Below are 19,844 nucleotides of genomic sequence, written 5' to 3'. Positions count from 1 at the left end.
CCACCATTTTGTTGACCCCATTACTACCTCTCCAGCATTATTTTCCAGCAGTCCAATATGTACTCTTATCTTTTACTCTTTATATATCCAAAAAACATTTGGTATCCTCTTTGATATTGTTGATTATTTTATCTTCATATTTCATCTCATTCTCCCTTATGGCTTTAGTTGCCTTCTGTTGGTTTCAAGTTTCCCAGTCCTCTAACTTCCCATTAATTTCTGCTACATTCTATGCACTCTGTTTGGCTTTTATGTTGACTCTGACTTCCCTTGTCAGCCACTGTTGTATCATTCTGCCTTTAGAATACTTCTCTTTGGGATGTGTCTATCCTGCACCTACTGAATTGTTCCCAGAAACTCCAGCTATTGCAGTTCTGCCATCATCCCTGCTAATGTCCCCTTCCGATCAACTTAGGCCATCCGCTCTCTCATACCTCTCCTTTTACTCCACTGTAATATTGATACATCTGACTTTAGCTTGTCTCTCTCAAATTGCAGGGTGAATTCTATCATATTATGATTGCCGTCTCCTAAGGGTTCCTTTACCTTAAGCCCCCTAATCAAATTCATTACACAACACGCAATCCAGAATAACTGATCCCCTAGTGGGCTCAACCACAAGCTGCTCTAAAAAGCCATCTTGAGAGCATTCAACAAATTCACTCTCTTGGGATGCAGCACTAACCTGATTTTCCTCAATCTACCTGCATATTGAAATTCCCCATCACTATTGTAACATTGTCCTTCTGATGTTCCTTTTCTTTCTCCTGTTATAATCTGGAGCCCACATCTTGGCCACTGTTCAGAGGCCTGTATATAACTTCCATCAGTCTTTTTACCTTTGCAATTTCTTAACTCCACCCACAAGCATTCTACATCTTCTTATCCTACATCACTTCTTTCCAAGGATTTGATTGAACTGTTTACCAACAGAGCTACCCCAAACCCTTGCCTACCTGCCGGTCCTTTCAATACAATGTGTATCCTTGGATGTTAAGCTCCCAACTATGATCTTCTTTCAGCCACTACTTAATGATGCCCACAACGTCATAATTGCCAATCTCTAACAGCGACACAAGATGACCTACCTTATTCCGTACACTGCACGTATTCAAATATAGCACCTTCAGTCCGGCTTTCATCATCCTTTTTGATTTTGACCCCGTTTTACACTGTAACTCATCCCACTGACTGCAATTCTGTCCTATCATCAGCCTGTCTTTGCTAGGAGTCTCACTACACATTACTCTGCTTGTAAACCAACTGCCCAACCCTCAGCCCTATCACTGCAGTTCCCATGCTCCTGCCAAATTAGCTTAAACCCTCTCCAACAGCTCTAGCAAACCTGCCCACCAGGATATTAGTTCCCTGGAGCTCAGGTTCAACTCATCCCTATTGTGCAGGTTATACCTTCCCCAGAAGAGATCCCAATGGTCCAGAAATCTGACACCCTGCCCCCTGCACCAATTCTTCAGCTACACATTCATCTGCCAAATCATCCTATTCTTACCCTCACTAGCATGTGGCACAGGCAGCAATCCAGAGCATTTCGGCTTTCTACCAGCTTCCTAAGTTCTCTTGAGGACCTCCTCGCTCTTCCTACCTATGACACTGGTGCCAATAGATTGCCTTACCATTGCAAGTGACTGGATAATGGGTCAGGATACCCTTGCAGCCCAGGTCTATAAAGAAGCCAGGCAGGCATCCAAGGACAAGGTTCAACAAAATAAAATCTAATAGTTTATTGGTGGAAAGAGCACACTAGCCCATACCTGCAAGCCCAACAAGACCATTCTTGGCCAAGCATCTATGGGCCCATCCCACTGACAGCAAAGGCTTGTGGAGAGCTCAAGGATGGATGCAGTCAGTGCCTGCTGAACAAAGCACTTCAAAGATCGTGTCAATAGAGATTCTGATCACTGATCACAGGGTCCTTGGTTCTGTTCCAAGCGCATTATTGGCTACAGTCCAAGCGCTACCCTGGCCTGGCAGAAGGTGTAGAAGTCCAAACAGCCAGAGCGCAATTAGAAAATAAAATACTTCCATGTCCAAGTATTTCATCTTGAATTCACTATTTCACATAGGGGAAAAGAGCACTGTCAGGGAGTCTCACAAAAGGAGACCAGTCTAGTGGGGTACCTGCTTCTGAGAAAGTATCTGCAAGGAGCTTCCTACCAGTGGCAATGTGGATTCTGTGTTATGAAGAGAAGAGAGATAAGATAATTACCCAATGATAGATCCACATAAAAGAGGTAGCATCACCAGTCACCATACTTTAACTTCAAAAAAGCCTTTGACACAATGGAAATTACTGTTCTACCTACACTACATAGCAACCAGCTAGCTAGGGTCCTAACAGTGGAAGATAGGCAGGACCAATCCCAATGCAGACTAGAGCCAAGATAAACTGTATTATCACTCCAGCCTGTTTAGCCTTCAATGTCAGATTCTGGTCTATTTATCACATGTACATCAAAACATCGAGTGAAATGCATTATTTGCATTAGCAACCAACACAAGCTAAGGGTATGCTGGCAGTAGCCCATAGGAGCCGCCACACGTTCCAGTGCCAAAACAATGATTGGCAAAACAAGGGAAAGCACAACAAAAACAGAACAGCAACAGCAAAACATTCTGCTTTCCTCCCTCCCACCCACTCCTCCAACTCCAGGACAATACATTACCACACCCCCCCTCCCCTCACAGGCTTGTCATTGCAGTGGACAACTGGCAAGTCGTTCAATCTTTGTTGTTTCCACCTTAGCATTGGACATTTAATTACAATTTGCATCACGCTTTCAGAAATCGAGCTCCAGATCATAGTTGACACTTTCAATGGAGCACTGGAGTGGCCCCCACACAAGGCACCCAGAACACTATCTGACCTTGCTGCTCAGTGTATCCCTCGGCAGTCAAGATACAACCTTTAAAATCTCATTCTTAATACAGAAGGATTGTCAAAGTAAAATTGATCATCAAGGTTACCATATACCACCTTGAAATTCATTTTCAAGAAAATAAAATATAACAGAATTTGAGGAACTATACATTAACAGAGACTGACAAACATTGTGCAAAAGAAGAATTTCTGCAAGTAAAAAATAAATAATACTAAGTCCTAGAGTCCTTGAAAGCGAGTCAGTAGGTTGTGGAATCAGTTTGGAATTGTGGTGAGTGAGGTTATCCACACTGGTTCAGGAGTCCTGATGGTTGAAAAGCAATAACTGTTCCTGAACCTGGTGGTGAGGGACCTTCTTCTCGATGGAAATAGCACGAAGAGAGTATCGTCCAAGACAACGATGCATTTTAGTCTTTCATACCCAAGGTGTGCTGGTCATACTTGTATAAACAAGTAGCTGTTATTATTTGAATCTTTTTCATGTCCACACACAGCATTATTTCAATCAGCGGTTACATGGAGCATGTTAATTTTCACTTTTTGTTCTCATTCCCTTGCATGCCTCATTTACAGTAACAGTTGATTTTTGCTGAATGATTGCTAAAGGTGACTTATCCCATCATTTACACACAGCTACGGAGTCCCTGTAAGCAACTCACCATGCTACTGGTCCGCGTGAAAATAATTTTTCAGCCGCAGAAGGAGCGCTTACAGAGATTTTATTTTTATTTAGAGATACAGCACAGTAACAGGACCTTCTGGCCCAACGAGACCATGCAGCCCAATCATACCCATCTGGCCAACAAGCCTACTAACCTGTACGTGTTTGAAATGTGGGAGGAAACTGGAGCACCCAGAGGAAGCCCACAGAGTCGTGGGGAGAACAGACAAATTACTTACAGACAGCAGGGAAATTGAACCCAGGTCGCCGACGATGGGATAGCATTACACTAACCACTAAAGCTACCTTGCCACCTCATAATTAGCTTGCAAGTCTTTCATGATGCTCTCCAGGGGAAAAATCAGTTCAGAACTGAACGTGCCAATGAGGGACATCTTCAGAGTCATCTGTGAAGTGTTGCACTTTTTCTGAAAAGCCAACCAAACACATGACCCGACTGTCCCTCCTCACTTCCCCCAGCGAAACTTCTGAGACCCGATCCAAGAAACTAGATCATTTCTGGCCGCCAGCCACTGGCAGTTTATTTAACAAGCTTGCTTTGTTTGATCAAGTCATACTTCAGCTGAAAACTAAATGCAAGCCGGTATTAACTTCTTGCCTGTGGATGAACAAGCAACTATTCCTGGCAGGACTTCATTCCAATAGTCAAATATCTGTACTGGGGAAGCAGATGTTAATGTACTTTGGGTTCAAGTGAGTGCAACTTTTTTCGACTCCTCACTTTTACTCAGGAGGATTTTTTTTTTGTGAAATGAATACCACTGCCAGCATTGACTGTCCATCAGTAATTATTCAAGTAACCACCTTCTCAAACAGTTGCATCCTCCTGGTGAATGTTCTTTCAGAGATTCATTCTATTGCTACTGGATTCATCCTTTGTTTATGAACTGGATGTACACAGACACTTTCTAAGAGCTGACATCGGGAAGGAGGTTCAAGAGACTGAAGTCCCATACCACTAGGATCAGGAACAAATACCCTTCAACTATCAGGCTCCTTACCAGCATGGACTTCACTCGCCTCAACACTGAGGGATTCCACAGTCTATAGACTCACTTTTAAAGACTTTACAACTCACATTCTCACATTTTTATTTATTTACTTATTTGTTTTTTTCTGATTTGCATTTTGTCTTTTACACATTGGTTATCAGTGTGCAGTTTTTCATTGATTCCATCGTATTTCTTTGTTCGTACTGTGAATGTCTGCAAGAGATCCAATCCCAGAATAGTGTATGGTGACATATACATACTTTGATAACAAATTTCCTTTGAATTCTAACCCTCATTCTCAAGTAACTGCCTCTCACCCTTGCAGGGATTTAACCGGCAATCCTTTGCTGTTGCTTTTAAATGCCACCTACTTATCAAATGTAACTTCTTCCCCCTAGCAACTGCTCTCAATCCACTCCTCCAGTCCTGTCTTAACCTATCGAAATCCACCTTCCCCTAGTTTAAGGGGCCCTAACATAAACCATTTCTTCCCCATGACTCACTTAAAACTTAACAAATAACCGTCACCATTTCCAGAGGATTCTTCCAAAGACACTTCCCCATTCTCATTCCCTACAATGAGGTTAAATACACACATACAGTATAGTACAGACATTCTAACTGGAACGGACAGGATTAGGAAAAGCTGCAGAAGGCTGCAGACTCAGATAGTTCCACCATGGGCACTTGTCACCCACCATCGAGGGCATCTTCCAAAGGCGGTACCTCAAAAACACTGCATCTATTTTGCTCTTGTTTTTTGCACTACTTGTGTGTTTTTTTTTTAATAGTTCTCATTGGAACTCCTTTTATATGTATTGCACTGTGCTGCTGTCATAAAACAAATTTCACAACAATGATAATAAACCCAATTCTAATTCTGACAAATCAATCATATTCTCTCATCCTTTATAGATTCATAAAGCAGATACTCATGATAGTTGTCACACAAATGCATCTGTAACATTTATCAAAAGATTGGGTGGGGGAAAATTTAAAGAAATCATGTCAGTGATGCACACACATGCACAAGCTAAATTACTGCAAATTGAAAGTTTGGTTTTATTTTTAGTTTTGGCACACATTTAGCAGCAAAACCCATGACAGAGAACTGGGCAGGAATATGTTCCTGAAGTATTAGGTTATGGAGCATCACAATGGCTAATAAGAAATTTAAGCTCTTGCTCCTTCTGAGTGAATAAGGTCTCTTATCCATGGACTCTTCAAGTCATGGTCTCAATATTATTATTTATTATTATTTGCTCAGTTTGTACATCGGTTATGCATAGATTTTGATTGATTCTACTGCGTTTCTGTGTATCCACCGTGAATGCCCACAAGTAAACAAATCGGTGTGGGGGGGGATGTGGGGGGGGGGGAGAGAGAGAGAGAGAGAGAGAGAGAGAGAGAGAGAGAGAGAGAGAGAGAGAGAGAGAGAGAGTGTGTCTGTCTGTCTGTCTGTCTGTCTGTGTCGTTTGATAATAAATTTACATTGGATTCTGAAAACCTGGCTGCAGATGCTAAATAGAAAGACTGAATGAATGTCTTTATGTAGCATCTTTCAGAATGTTTTTGAAATATATTATTGTTGTAATGAAGCATGAACGACCCAACACTAGCCAGGACACCATATGGATGGGAATAGGACCAACAGGCCTTATTTACATCACAATAGCAGCAAGAAACAAAGCCAATACAAACCTTATGGCAGTGCATATTAGTTCTGTACTTGTGTTAAATTGCAATAAGTTAAGCTTTTCATATCACAAAGAGCCAAAATAATCTGCATGCAAATTATCCTTGAATTGCCAGAAGAATAGGGAGAGTATTTCTCCCACAAGCTTCAGGAATAGCTCGGCAACCTGCTTTTCAGATAATAACTAACACAACTTTGGATAGTATCACTACCACATTTCCCTATCCCAGCTGAATCCAACATTCTCTTGAATCACACAGGAGCCACAGGACACAGCATATGCAACATAGAAAATACTTTTCGCAGAATTCCAAAGTCCAAATCCTCAAATTTAAGCCATCATCCTTTAACAACATGAAAACAAACAGGAGGAATATTTAACTGCGGTCTGTAGTCAATATAATCTAGTTTTTTGCAATTTGCATAGATTATGCCCAGACAAATGCAGAACACCTGTGCAATAACTGTACATTAGAGTAAATACATGCCAATGGCCAGAAGGCACAAGTCAATTTTTGTTCAAAATTCAAAGTGAATTTATTATCGAAGTACATGTGTTACACCATGTTCAACCCTGAGATTCATTTTCTTGCGGGCATTCACAGTAAAACAAGGAAATACAATGGAATCAGTGAAAAACTACACACAAAGACTGACAGGAAAATAAATATGCACAAGACAAACTGTGTAAATACACAACAAAGAAACAATTAATACTGAGAACATGAACTGTAGAGTCTGTTGAAGTTAGTCCAAAGATTGCACAATCAGTTCAGAATTGAGGTGAGTGAAGTTATCCACAATGGTTCAGGAGCCTGATGGTTGAAGGCTAATAACTGTTCCTGAACCCAGTGGTATGGGACCCAAGGCTCCTGTACCTTCTTCCTGGTGACAGCAGTGAGAAGAGAGCATGGCTTGGATGGTGAGGTTCTTTGATTCTAGATGTGGCTTTCTGATGACAGCACTCTTTGTAGATGTACTCAATAGTGAGTTTGAGTTTAGATAATATCTAATTAGTACTTAAACACCACTTTTGAGCTGAGATGTCAGGATTTACCAATTGTTGAAATATAGTTTTGCAACTTGGGTCTAATCACTTACAATGTAAGGATCTGCCATCAATGGTTAGGAGGGCTTTACCTGTGATGGATTGGGCTGTATCCACTACTTTTTGTAGGATTTTACATTCAAAGGCATTGGCATTTCCATACCAGGCTGTGATGCAGCCAGTCAATATACTCTCCACTACAGATCTATTCAATCAAGCTTCTGAGGCAGCATTTCCCATGAACGAAGTTGACCATCTCTAATCTACCCCTTCCTTTCCAAATGAAGATGAATCCTATTCCTTGAATTTTATTTTCTTGACACCTTCTTTACTACTAGCGTGAAGAATCTCAGAAGGCATGGTTTGTGGAACACCTGCAAAATGTCAGTTTCCATTGGTTCTGCCAATTACCCTTCAACTGTTAGGCTTTTAAACCAAAGGGAATAACTTCACTTGCCCCGATTCACTTTCAAGGACTCTTCATCTCATGTTCTCGAAATGTATTGCTTATTTATTTATCCATCTATCTATGTATTTATTTATTTTTGTATTTCACAGTTTGTTGTCTTTTGCACACTAGTTGTCTGCCCTGGTGGGTGCGGTCTTTCATTCTTTTATGGTTATTGGATTTATTCAGTATGCCCACAAGAAAGTGAACCTCAGGGTTATATATGATGACGTATGTACTTTGATAATAAATTTACTTCGAACAAATACCCACAGCCCCTGATGACCCTATGGCCTCAGTCTCTGAGATCAACATGAGAGCATCCTTCAGGAGGGTGAACACATGGAAAGCATCTGGCCCAGACAGTGTACGTGGTAGAGTACTGAAGACCTGTGCTAATCAACTGCCTGGAGTTTTTACCGATACCTTTGACCTCTCAGGTACCAGTATGAGGTACCTGCCTGCTTCAAGCAGGCTTGAATTATTCCAGTGCCTGAGAACAACGCGTTAACCTGTGTCAATGGCTATCGTCCAGTAACACTTACGTCCACTGTGATGACGTGCTTTGAGAGGTTGGTGATGAAACATATCAACTCTTGCCAGAGAAGTGACTTGGATCAGCTCCAGTTTGCCTACCATCACAATAGGTCAACAGCAGATGCCATTTCATTGACTCTTCACTGAACCCTGCCCCCTTAGCTTTGGGGCCCACAGCACCAGGTTCAGGAACAGTTATTACCGTCCAACCTGTGGCTCATGAACCATAGTGGATAATTTCACTCACCCCAACATTGGACGGATTCCACAACCTATGGACTCACTTTCAAGGACTCCTCAACTCATTTTCTAATTATTGTTATTACTGTTTGTTTTCTTTTTCTTTTTTCGTATTTGGACAATCTGTTGCCTTTTGCACACTGGTTGCTTGTCTGTCTTGTGTACAGGTTTTTCAGCTGTTACTGTTATTGAATAAAAGATCACGAGAAAATAAAGACTAACCCCTGAAAATTAAAAATATTAAACTAATTTAATTGAATCAAATGCATTCATATTTGCTTCTGTCCCTTCACACCCAGCGGTTGATTTCTCCCATTCATTCAATGAGGCTGTTGTGTTTATATCAAAGCAGGCGGCTTCCTTGCTCAAGAGTTGGCAGAACCAATGGAAACTGACATTTGGTGTTCCACAAAGTGTGCCTGCTGAGATTCTTCACCTTATTAGTAAATAAACTATCGAGGAAAAACAAAATTCAAGGGATAGGATTCAGCTTCACTTGGAAAGGAAGGGATAGATTAGAGATGGTCAGCTTTGTTCTTGGGAAATACTGCCTCAGAAGCTTGACTGAATAGAGTATATTGACTGGATACATCACAGCCTGGTATGGAAATACCAATGCCTTTGAATGTAAAATCCTACAAAAAGTAGTGGTTATGGCCTAGTCCATCACAGGTAAAGCCCTCCCCACCATTAAGCACACCTACACAAAACACTGTCAGAGAAAAGCAGAATCCATCATCAGGGACCCCACCACCCAGGACATGCTCTGTTCTTGCTGCTGCCATCAGGAAGAAGGTATATGAGCCTCAGGACTCACACCACCAGATTCAGGCTCTTGAACCATCACTGAAATGTTCCCACAACCTATGGACTCACTTGCAAAGACTCTTCATCTCATGTTCTTGATGTTTATTATTTATTATTATTTCTTTTTGTATTTGCACAGGTTATTGTCTTCTTCTTCGTCTTGTTTTATGGTGGTTGGCACCCAGCTTAATGGTGCATTACCGCCACCTTCTGCTCCAGAGTGTGCAATAGACTTACATTCTAAATCCCTTCACCCAATCTCTCTCACTCACACACACACACACACACACACACACACACACACACAGTCACACAAACCTACACTTCAGATTATTGTCTTTTGCATACTAGTTGAACACCCAAGCTACTGCCGTCCTTCATTGATTCTGTTATAGTTTTTAATCTATTATGGATTTATTGAGTATGTCCACAGGAAAATAAATTTTAGGATTGTATATGGTGACATATATGTACTTTGGACTTTGAGATAACTAAGCACATTTACAAGGAAAGTGTGGCAAAAAGGACTTTAGAAAGGTCTTTGACAAGATAACATAAACAAGAGATTAGCTTTATTTGTCACACGTACATGGAAGCATTCAGTGAAATGCATCGTATCCACTGAATCAAATCGGCAACGATGGGACCAGGCAGCCTACAAGTGTTGCCATGCTTCCAGCACCAACATAGCATGTCCATAACTCTGAACCATCTTCAGCTCAACATTAGTAAATCAAAGGAGATGGTGATAGACTTTAGGAAAACTAAGCCTGCATTGCTCCCTATTATAACCGAAGATGAGGATGTGGATGTGGTGAGGACCTACATGTACCTGGGTGTGCATCTGGATGACAGACTTGAGTGGAGCACCAACACAGAGGCTGTGTACAAGAAGGGCCAGGGTCGCCTTTACATCCCGAGGAGACTGGGGTCCTTTAGGGTATACAGGCCTTTCCTTCACATGTTCTACAAGTCTGTTGTCGCCAGTCAATCTCCTATGCAGTGGCGTGCTGGGGCAATACCACCAGCACAGGTGATGTCAACAGGCCCAATAAACTGATTAGAAAGGCTGGCTCTTATAGGAGTCAAGCTGGACACTGTAGGCTGTGGTGCAACAAAGGACCCTAGGGAAAATCCTGGCAATTCTGGACGTTTCTCACCCTCTGCATGCCACATTGGCTGAACGGAGGAACACTTCGAGTAATAGACTAAAACAACTCCACTGCTCCAAAGAGTGCTACCCTCAGCCATTAGGCTCTATAAGGAGTCAACCTATAGCTAGGGAAGTGATGACCCCCTCCTGTTAGCCTGTTTGTGGTAACTTATTTTTTCATTCTTTCTACTTCTCTTCTAATATTTATATCTGTGCACTTGTAGTGCTACTGTGACACTGTAATTTCCTTTGGGATCAATAAAGTATCTATATGATAAATAAATGAATCTGAAACTGAATTGTTGATCAAGTTTGCATGCTACAAATTGAAGCAGAGCAGTGGGCTCCCTCCGTCCAATATTTATTATTCAAAGGACATTACTGCAACTGATCATCTTGTTATTATCACACCGTAGAGCAGGAGTTCCTAACCTGGGGTCCATGGACCTCTCGGTTAACAGTAAGGCTCCATGGCATATACAGGGTTGGGAACACCCCCCTACATTCGAGGAGTTTGCGAAGTACCAACTGGCTGCCTCGTTCCTTACACTGCAACACTGTTCATCAGTTGGAAAGCACTTCAGAAAGTATTTTTTTCCTAGATGCAAAAACAATTATTTCCCTGGGACAACTCCTTCTTCATCATCTGTTTAACACTATACTGGCTGCATGCTTCCTCAGTTGGATTCCAACTTGGTTATTTTTTTTTATTTAGAGATACAGCACAGTCCAATGAGCCAGCGCCACCCAATTACACCCCTCTGACCAATTAACCTACTAACCCGTACGTCTGTGGACCAAAACACCCACGCAATCACAGGGAAAACATACAAGCTCCTTACAGACAGCAGTGGGAATTGAACCCTCGACGCTGGCGCTGTAAAGCGTCATGCTAACCGCTACACTACCACGCAAGCAATGATTTGTACCTTTAAGCAGCTTCATCATTTCTAGGCCAGGCTGGCTACCGCACCGGACTCACCTTGGGCATCAATGAGACATGTTAACGTGCTCATACATCACAACAGCACCCAACAACAACCCCCCTCCCTCCCCAGCCCACCTCATCTCATGGTCCCTTCACAATTTTCAGCAGTGGGGACCTCAGACTCAACAAGTTCTATACATTTTGTATGACTAAGCAGCAAATTACTGAATATTTCTCAAACAGAGCCAACAGCAACAACTGCATGAATTGATTACATTTTGGATTTTCTAATAGAGATAAGTGCTTCCACCTTTTACCCTTTGCCGGCTGGTGGTGTAGTGGCATCTGCGAGTGGGGCTGGATTCAAATCGGGCTAGTTGCTTGCACACTTTCCATCTGTGCCGGGTTGAGCTTCGAGCCCGCAACTGGGCCTCACAAGAAGCACATAATGCTAAAGAGTCAGCAAGGCTGCTGCCTGGTGCACCACAAGACAGCAGGGAAAGGAATAACAGCAACATTTCACCCTCAGAAAGAAACACTGTGGGCCGATGAGGAATGTAATGAAAAGATCAGCCTAATCTACCATGGCATTTGTTGTCTTTGGTGGGGAGAAAGAAAGAACTGAGCACTGAGCTAGACAGTCCACCGTCACAGTGTTGAAATGATAAAGTTTAAAGGAAAGGGGGATTCTCAAGATTCCTGTAAACAATGGATTCCGTACTATGTCTGTGACTGCAGTGTGTTTGAATAATATCTCACAGCTGCCTTCTTTGGAGCAAGATAATTAGGGTTTGCCCAGATCCACATCAAATGTCTCTGGGCTTTTCACACCTTTTGATTTTGACAAAAAGCAGTACCTGATGGAAATTAGACAGAACATTCCTTTCTTAATTAAAGCATAAGTTTGACGAATGTTCTTACCTTTGTCATTAAGTTTTGGCTCCAGAAAACCAGGTAGGACATTCTTTTCTTTAATTAAGGTGGCTGGAGTATCTAACAAATTGATTGTACTTTTGTATCAATAGTCCATTGACTTGGCCGGAATGGTTATCAAACTGATTGTTCTTTTGTATCGGTGGCCTTATAACTTCTGACAATTTGACATCGGGCAGTGAACTTGTAGAACCGCCAGGGAGATGAGAAAGAGTCTCTCCCTGATGTCGGGTCCAAGTTCACTCACCGGCTGAGCTCGAAGAAATAAACGGGTGGAAAGATAAGTAACGTTCTTTTTGTGCTGTCGTTATTTGATCTAGCAAAGTTACGTTTACAGAATGCACAGCAAGGCCAAATGGTCTATTCCTGTTTCTATGTTTCATGGCTCTACAGCGGGGATTCCCAACTTTTCTCATGCCATCGACTCCTACCATTAACTGAGGGGTCGGTGGACCGCAGGTTGGGAACCCCTGCTCTACACCAATCTTCCAGGTGCTCCCGCAGGCAGTAAATTCTCCCCGCCTGTACGGGTAGAACATGACAATTTGGGCACGGCAACTGAACTATCATTCTGCCCAGGAAGTTCTCTGACACTGCCTTTCTGTTTTTCATTCTGCATGGAAGACTGGAACTCTGTTTTCCACATTTCCCCTTTAGTACCATCTCTAACCTCCAAACTAATATCTCTGAGATCCTAAGTAACTCCAAATTTGTCCTCTTGCATTCCAGATATCGACACCCACGAGTGAAGCTATTTAAGGACCAAGTTCTAGGATTCCCTTACCAAAACTTGTGACCTTTAACACGACATAGACACACGAGTTTTCTGCAGATGCTGGACATCCAAAGTTACACACAAAATGCTGAAAGAACTCAGCAGGTCAGGCAGCATCAATGGTGAGGAATAAACATTCACCATTTCAGGCTGAGAACCTACATCAGGACTGGAAACGAAGGGGGGAAAGAAGCCATAATCTCCACAGATGCTGCCTGACCTGCTGAATTCCTCTAGCATTCTGTGTGTTACACTACCTACAGCCAACTCTTTAGCCATGCATTTAGTTACCTGCCTTCATGTCTCCAACATTTCTGTCACTTTTTCCTCTAACAATTACTCTTCTGTACAATGCATTGAGACATATTACAGTAATAAAAGACATGGCAAGGTTTAACCGACACAATTTGTGGTTTGGACTCCGTAGTTCACGTTATGATGTGTTTCTGGTTTCTGGTTGCTCCTTTTTGGCTGCTATTTTGGTGACTTTGAATCAGTGTGGTTTACAGATAATGAACACTGAGCTGAACTCTGTCTGGACTCTCTCTGATCTTGTGTTTAATATTCTATGCTTTTTGCTCTTTTTTTTGTTGCTGCTGTTTGTGCAATTTGTTTTTTTTGCCAGTGGGAGTTGATTTTTTTTTCTTTGAACGGGTTTCATGGTTTCCTTTATTTCGTAGCTGTCTGTAAGGAAGATGAATCACAGGGTTGTATACTGCATGCATACTTTGATAATAAATGTACTTTGGATCTTTGAATCTATGATATAAATACGTAGTTATTTAAAGTTCAAAGCTCAATGTAATTATCAAGGTATGTATATATCACCACATACCACCCTAAGATTCATTTTTATTTTATTTAGAGATACTACGTGAAACAGGCCCAGCAACCCACCTGTCTAACCCTAGTATAATCACAGGATAATTTACCATCACCAGTTAACCTACTAACTCAAATGTCTTTGGAAAGTTGGAGGAAACCGGAGCGCCCGCAGGAAACGCACGTGCTCGCAGAATACTTGCATACTTTGCAAAGATGGCGGCAGAGTTGAATTCCAACGCACTGAGCTGTAATGGCGTCACGCTAATGGCTACGCTACAGTGGCGCCCCATTTCTTGTAGGCGTTCACAGTAGAATGAAGAAATACAACAGCATTAATGAAAAAGCTTCACACCGACTGACAAGCAACCAATGTGCAAAAGACAAAAGATGCACATATATTATAAAAAACTCTACTTTATCCTTACCTTCATAAGTTATTGTGTATTATGTGTACTACCCTGCTTTACACCCTGCTCTGGAAAAACATCCCGTTTCTATACACATTATAGGGTTATATATACATATTTAGTCAAATGACAATAAACTTGACTTAAATATTACTGAGAACATGTCATTTGCAACAGCACCAACTTTAAAGTGCACATGTCCTAACCATACAACTACTGGTAAAAAGGAGATGCCTGAGATCTCCATTATAGAGATGAATGCCACACATAACTGAGGACATGTTACCTCGCCTCCTTTTCCACAGGGACTTGTGTTGGTTACCAGTGAGGAAAGCAAGAAATGGAAAACAACAACAAGGAGTCTATTAGAAACAAAGAATCATTGAACTGTGGGCAAATTAATAAATCTGAACAGCAAATAATATGATGAATATCTCCAGCCTCGATTCTAACTCAGTTTTATACAAGGCATTTAGCTTTTTCACAAAAGGTGCTACCTCAAGCCGAGACAATAAACTACTAAAACTATAGCATTCTACCTACTGGGAATAAAATGCTCTTGGTAAAGTATTTCAAGACGTGATTGCAGAGGGGATCTCATGGAAACCTATTGAATATTGAAAAGCCTAGGTAGAGTGGATGTGCAGAGGATGTTTCCTATAGTGGGGGAGTCTAGGACCAGAGGACACAGCCTGAGAATAGATGGATGTCCATTTAGAAGAAAGATAAGGAGACATTTCTTGAGCCAGACAGAGGTGAATCTGTGGAATTCATTGCCACAAACTGCTGTGGAGGCCAAATCACTGGGTATATTAGAAGTGGAGGTCGATAGGTTCTTGATTAGTCAGGGCATCAAAGGTTATGGGAAGAACACAGGAGAATGGGGTTGAGAGGAATAATAAATCAGCCATGATAGAATGCTGGAGCAGATCCGACCGGCCAAATGGCCTAATTCTGCTCCTATGTCTTATGATCTAGTGCAAACTGGCCTATGACTCCGCTCTATGTTATTTGAACAAACTGAACTCATTATGTCAATTTAGAGGCACTGTCCTCATGTTCTATTTAGTGAGAAACACAAATTGGATAAAAATTTTATCCTTCTGTTTTTTGACTATTTTCAAAACACAACCTAAGAAAAAGCCATTAATAAAGTAACGTGAGTACAGCACCCCTTTATTTTTCCTCAAGACTGCTGATTATGTTTCATACAAAGCTCATGCATCTAAAGGCATCAGGCTATAAGCCTCTCCGCTCATCTAAACTTGGCCCAACAGTAACTCAGAGAATGACAATCATCTGAGATTTTAACCCTAGAATTACTACAGTTTGGTCCTTTCACCATGATGTCTTCACCGTGGTGTCAGCAAGATATAGAACTTTGCCAGGTTATTTCACCTGTCCATGCCAGTAATGCCACCCCTGGGCCATTCCAACAGAGTTGCACACCAGCTAAAGATGGAGAAAAAACTGACTTTGATTTTAACTTCCACAAAGCAGAATTACTGCAATTAACAAGCACACCTGCTTTAAAACTGTTAGAGATTGCCAAGTTTCTCCAAGGGATGTGCAACATTGTTAACATCCTTGCATTTTATTCAGGAACAGTATGTCTCCATAAACCGCAAAACTTAAGAACTGGAAAAGATCCCTGGCAGAATCATAGAAGGTGAACTAATATTAGATGAAGTACAAAAAGGAAGACAGAAAGAAAGATCTAATTAGACAACTAGCGACAAATAAGTACAGAAACATGAAATTATCATACTTGATAACTCTAGAGAATCCCCTAATGTAGAAATTGAACAATTCTCTCTGCTGGACAGCGATTGACATTGTATAAAAATCTGAAATCCTATTAAAAAGATATTTAAGATGGTAAATATGAGCCTTGACATTTTGCAATGCGCCTAATTGGAAAATAGTATGCACAGCCCAGCAAGTTCTTGGAAATAAAGGGGACGTTAAGGGAGTAGATACTAGTACAGAATGGAATAGCAAAGTACTGTAAATCAATCAGTAGTCATGGGGGATCCCGAGCTCAAATTAGCTTCCCTAACTTACTGGTTAAATTGCATACCTGTAGTTTCCCTTCAAAAAATTTGTGCCTCTGTGTCATCAAAATCAGTAAACTTATCTCAACGGTAATCCGGCAATGTCTTTAAAGTCTTTTACTTGGGGTAAAAGATTCTACCTTTAATGTCTGTGGTTAATAAAATAAAACATTATTGTGTGTCATGGAGCCTTTAAAGAGAACCCGTCATTCAAGGATGCCAGGCAGCCGTTTGCTCCCTTTTTGTTTCCAGCAACTAATACGATTGTTTCACTTTCAATGCAACGACATCTGCATTCTTTAGTAATCATACCAACACTGGGAAGGTGTTAAAAAGAGTAAAATATTTTTTAAAAGAGGAGGTTACTTTGTCGTAAGCAAAGGCCTCTTCAGCAGCAAGCAGCACATTTGGCAAAGCAGCTGTAAATAGCGTTGCTATAGCAATGAGCTCACCCCCTTGGGGTGGAAAAAAGTACAATTGTGCGATGTGATTTTCTACGTACGAGCTGCTGTGCTTTTCAGGGCTCGGTTACTATTACTACAACGGAACAAATGCAGCATTTCCGAAAAAACGTTTTGACAGGACTTGACTGTAACCAGGGCAACAGAAAACTGGAAGTGCGAAGGATGACGGAAAAAAAGGCAAACCGGCAAAGCTGGATTTATCAGACACTCTTACCGTTAACAGTCACCCCCTCGCTGTTGTCTGAACTCTGAGCCCTCACCACCACGTGTCCCCGTTTTAACTCCACGCAAAACGAGAATACAGTATAACCCACCCCGTCCCCGTTTGCCTCCACGATGCTGGGCTACTTGCGTACTCTGACATTCAACAAGCTTTCAAACAATGTGCACGCATCGGAGAGTGGGCGGACGTGACTGACTATTTACCTTCAACCTTTTCACCAGCGACCCCCGGCACGTGTATTCCAGTGAGTGTGCAGCGAGCTATCTGTACCACTTCACTTTCAATAGGCACCAAAGTCGGCGCAGCGAGGGTGGGGCTCCACCCAGGGGCTGGGTTTAGAGGAGAAATGTGCTCTCTGCTGACGTCTCCCCATTGCATGTCACTTCCTTTCAGAGGTCCGATCCGATACAGCTTTGCTCGTCCAGTCAGTGACTCACTCATTTCTCCCTTCCTCTCCTCCGGAGGATGGGCTGCGTGCATGTTGTACCAACGGGCAATCTAGCGATATACCAGTTCAAGCTGCAACTAGCCCGGCTCCCCGCCATACAAACACCTCGTCAGCTACAGTGCTTGTGATTTACGAACGCCTCGAATCGGAATATGCACACCCAACAGATTTATACGCCGGGCATCCTTGCCCGACAACATGAATTTTATAAATTCACAACATATTCAAATAAAGCGTCGGACGTGGATGGTGATGGAACAGCTGGCTGTTTCATTCTATCACAGCGCCCCAGGCCGAAGACGTAATGCAACCCGCCCCACTTACAACGGGGGTAGATGGGCACTGATATGTCACTATTCATTGTAAATCCCAAGCTTACAGAACCTTGGAGCCAAATCACTCTCCACTCAGCTATGCCCTTGTAACCTAAGGGACCACACGAGGGTTGCGTGATGTGCTGTAATACATTACCATTTTGATCCTTTATGTCTATTTTTGCTTTGTGCTCCAATGTATCAACTAACACAATAGGTAATAGCCGCTAATCTTGAACAAATAAAGCATTCTGAAGAATGTCTACAATCTACCCGAATCACTTTCAAGGACTCTTTACAAGTTCTCGATATTATTTTTATTTACGCATTTTGTCTTTTGCACATTGGCGCTTTTCAGCCTTTGTTTATGCAGAGTGTATTTTAAGTATAATATTTTATTACTATTTCATGTAAATGCCTGCAAGAAAATGAAACTCAGGGCACTATATGGTGCTTTGATTATACATTTACTCTGAACTTTGAACTTGTAACTTCAAAATGCTGGAATATTAAAAGGATAACCCCTTGTTCCCCATCACTAAAATTGCCTTCAGGGAGAATATGAAAATGTACATGCTGCATTTCAAAAAGTATTTGGGAAAGGTGTTAATTAAAGTTTTGCTCCGTGCCATTTCCATTTTTGGCATATTTCGGAGCTCAGTGCAGACTGGGTTCGGAGGGTGGAAAACCTTCAAAGAAAAGGAAGGAAAAGTAAATACCATTGTGTTTAGACTGTACAAGGATAAAGTCACAATTATTGGCTACATCACTCAACAAGTACCCCCCCCCACCCAAATCTGCAGATGCTGAAAATCTGAAATAAAAACGCTTAGCAAGTTGGTCAGTGCCTATGGAAAGAATAGCAATTAGTGCTTCATGTCTGAAACAGTCAGAATTGGGAAAGAGAAAACAAGTTCAACATTATTAGTAGGGCCTGTATCCTCTATGACTGAGCTACATTCATTTGCAGAGAAAGTGGGGAAGGAATGAACAGAACAAAGAGATGTCTCTGATAAGGTGACTAATCTAATCATGACAATGCCAATAGTTGAGCTGTGGACATGCTCAGCATGCCAGAGAGAGATAAACTAAGCCAAATTCGCAGATAAGACAAAAATGGTCATTTCTAATACAAACAGGAAAATAAAAGAGCAAGTTACCTTAAATGGAATAATTTGGCATAGAAGGTTGGACTGGAGAATTAAAGTAACAGACAGCCACGCCTGTCAATCGATGACATGAAAATGTCAGAAACTTTCACTCAGTGAAATTAGCTAAGGGATAAATATCAAAGATAAAGATTAGCTTTATTTGTCACATGTACGTCAAACACACAGTGAAATACATCGGAATGAAGTGGAACAAGTGCTACACATGCCCTTACACTTCCTCCCTTACCACCATTCAGGGCCCCAGACAGTCCTTCCAGGTGAGGCGACGCTTCACCTGTGAGTTGGCTGGGGTGATACACTGCGTCCGGTGCTCCCGATGTGGCCTTCTATATATTGGTGAGACCCAACGCAGACTGGGAGATCGCTTTGCTGAACACCTATTCTCTGTCCGCCAGAGAAAGCAGGATCTCCCAGTGGCCACATATTTTAATTCCACATCCCATTTCCATTCTGATATGTCTATCCACGGCCTCCTCTACTGTAAAGATGAAGCCACACTCAGGTTGGAGGAACAACACCTTATATTCCGTCTGGTCAGCCTCCAACCTGATGACATGAACATTGACTTCTCTAACTTCCGCTAATGCCCCACCTCCCCCTCGTACCCCATCCGTTATTTATTTATATACACACATTCTTTCTTTCTCTCTCTCTCCTTTTTCTCCCTCTGTCCCTCTGACTATACCCCTTGCCCATCCTCTGAGTTCTTCCCCCGCTCCCCCTTTTCCTTCTCCCTGGGCCTCCTGTCCCATGATCCTCTCATATCCCTTTTGCCAATCACCTGTCCAGCTCTTGGCTC

At 41.9% G+C, this 19,844-nt stretch overlaps 1 protein-coding gene across 2 annotated transcripts in view; it reads right to left on the bottom strand.

Annotated features, from left to right (window-relative positions):
* The window catches only part of LOC134350762 (1-acyl-sn-glycerol-3-phosphate acyltransferase delta-like), a 134,425-nt gene extending 116,969 nt beyond the window's left edge, over positions 1-17,456 (bottom strand). The window contains exon 1 of one of the 2 annotated variants that reach the window (XM_063056419.1): positions 17,315-17,456. The gene's annotated coding sequence lies outside the window, so the exon portion shown is untranslated. Of the gene's footprint in view, positions 1-17,102; positions 17,234-17,314 lie in introns of those variants that run through there. The other variant, XM_063056420.1, reaches the window with a different exon arrangement.
* Between the last annotated feature and the right edge of the window lie 2,388 nt (positions 17,457-19,844).

The sequence above is a fragment of the Mobula hypostoma genome, chromosome 8 (genome assembly GCF_963921235.1).
Source record: "Mobula hypostoma chromosome 8, sMobHyp1.1, whole genome shotgun sequence".
In the NCBI taxonomy this organism is placed as follows: domain Eukaryota; kingdom Metazoa; phylum Chordata; class Chondrichthyes; order Myliobatiformes; family Myliobatidae; genus Mobula; species Mobula hypostoma.
The sequence above is the reverse complement of the archived record's forward strand: the minus strand, read 5'-3'. Positions and strand labels throughout refer to the sequence as shown.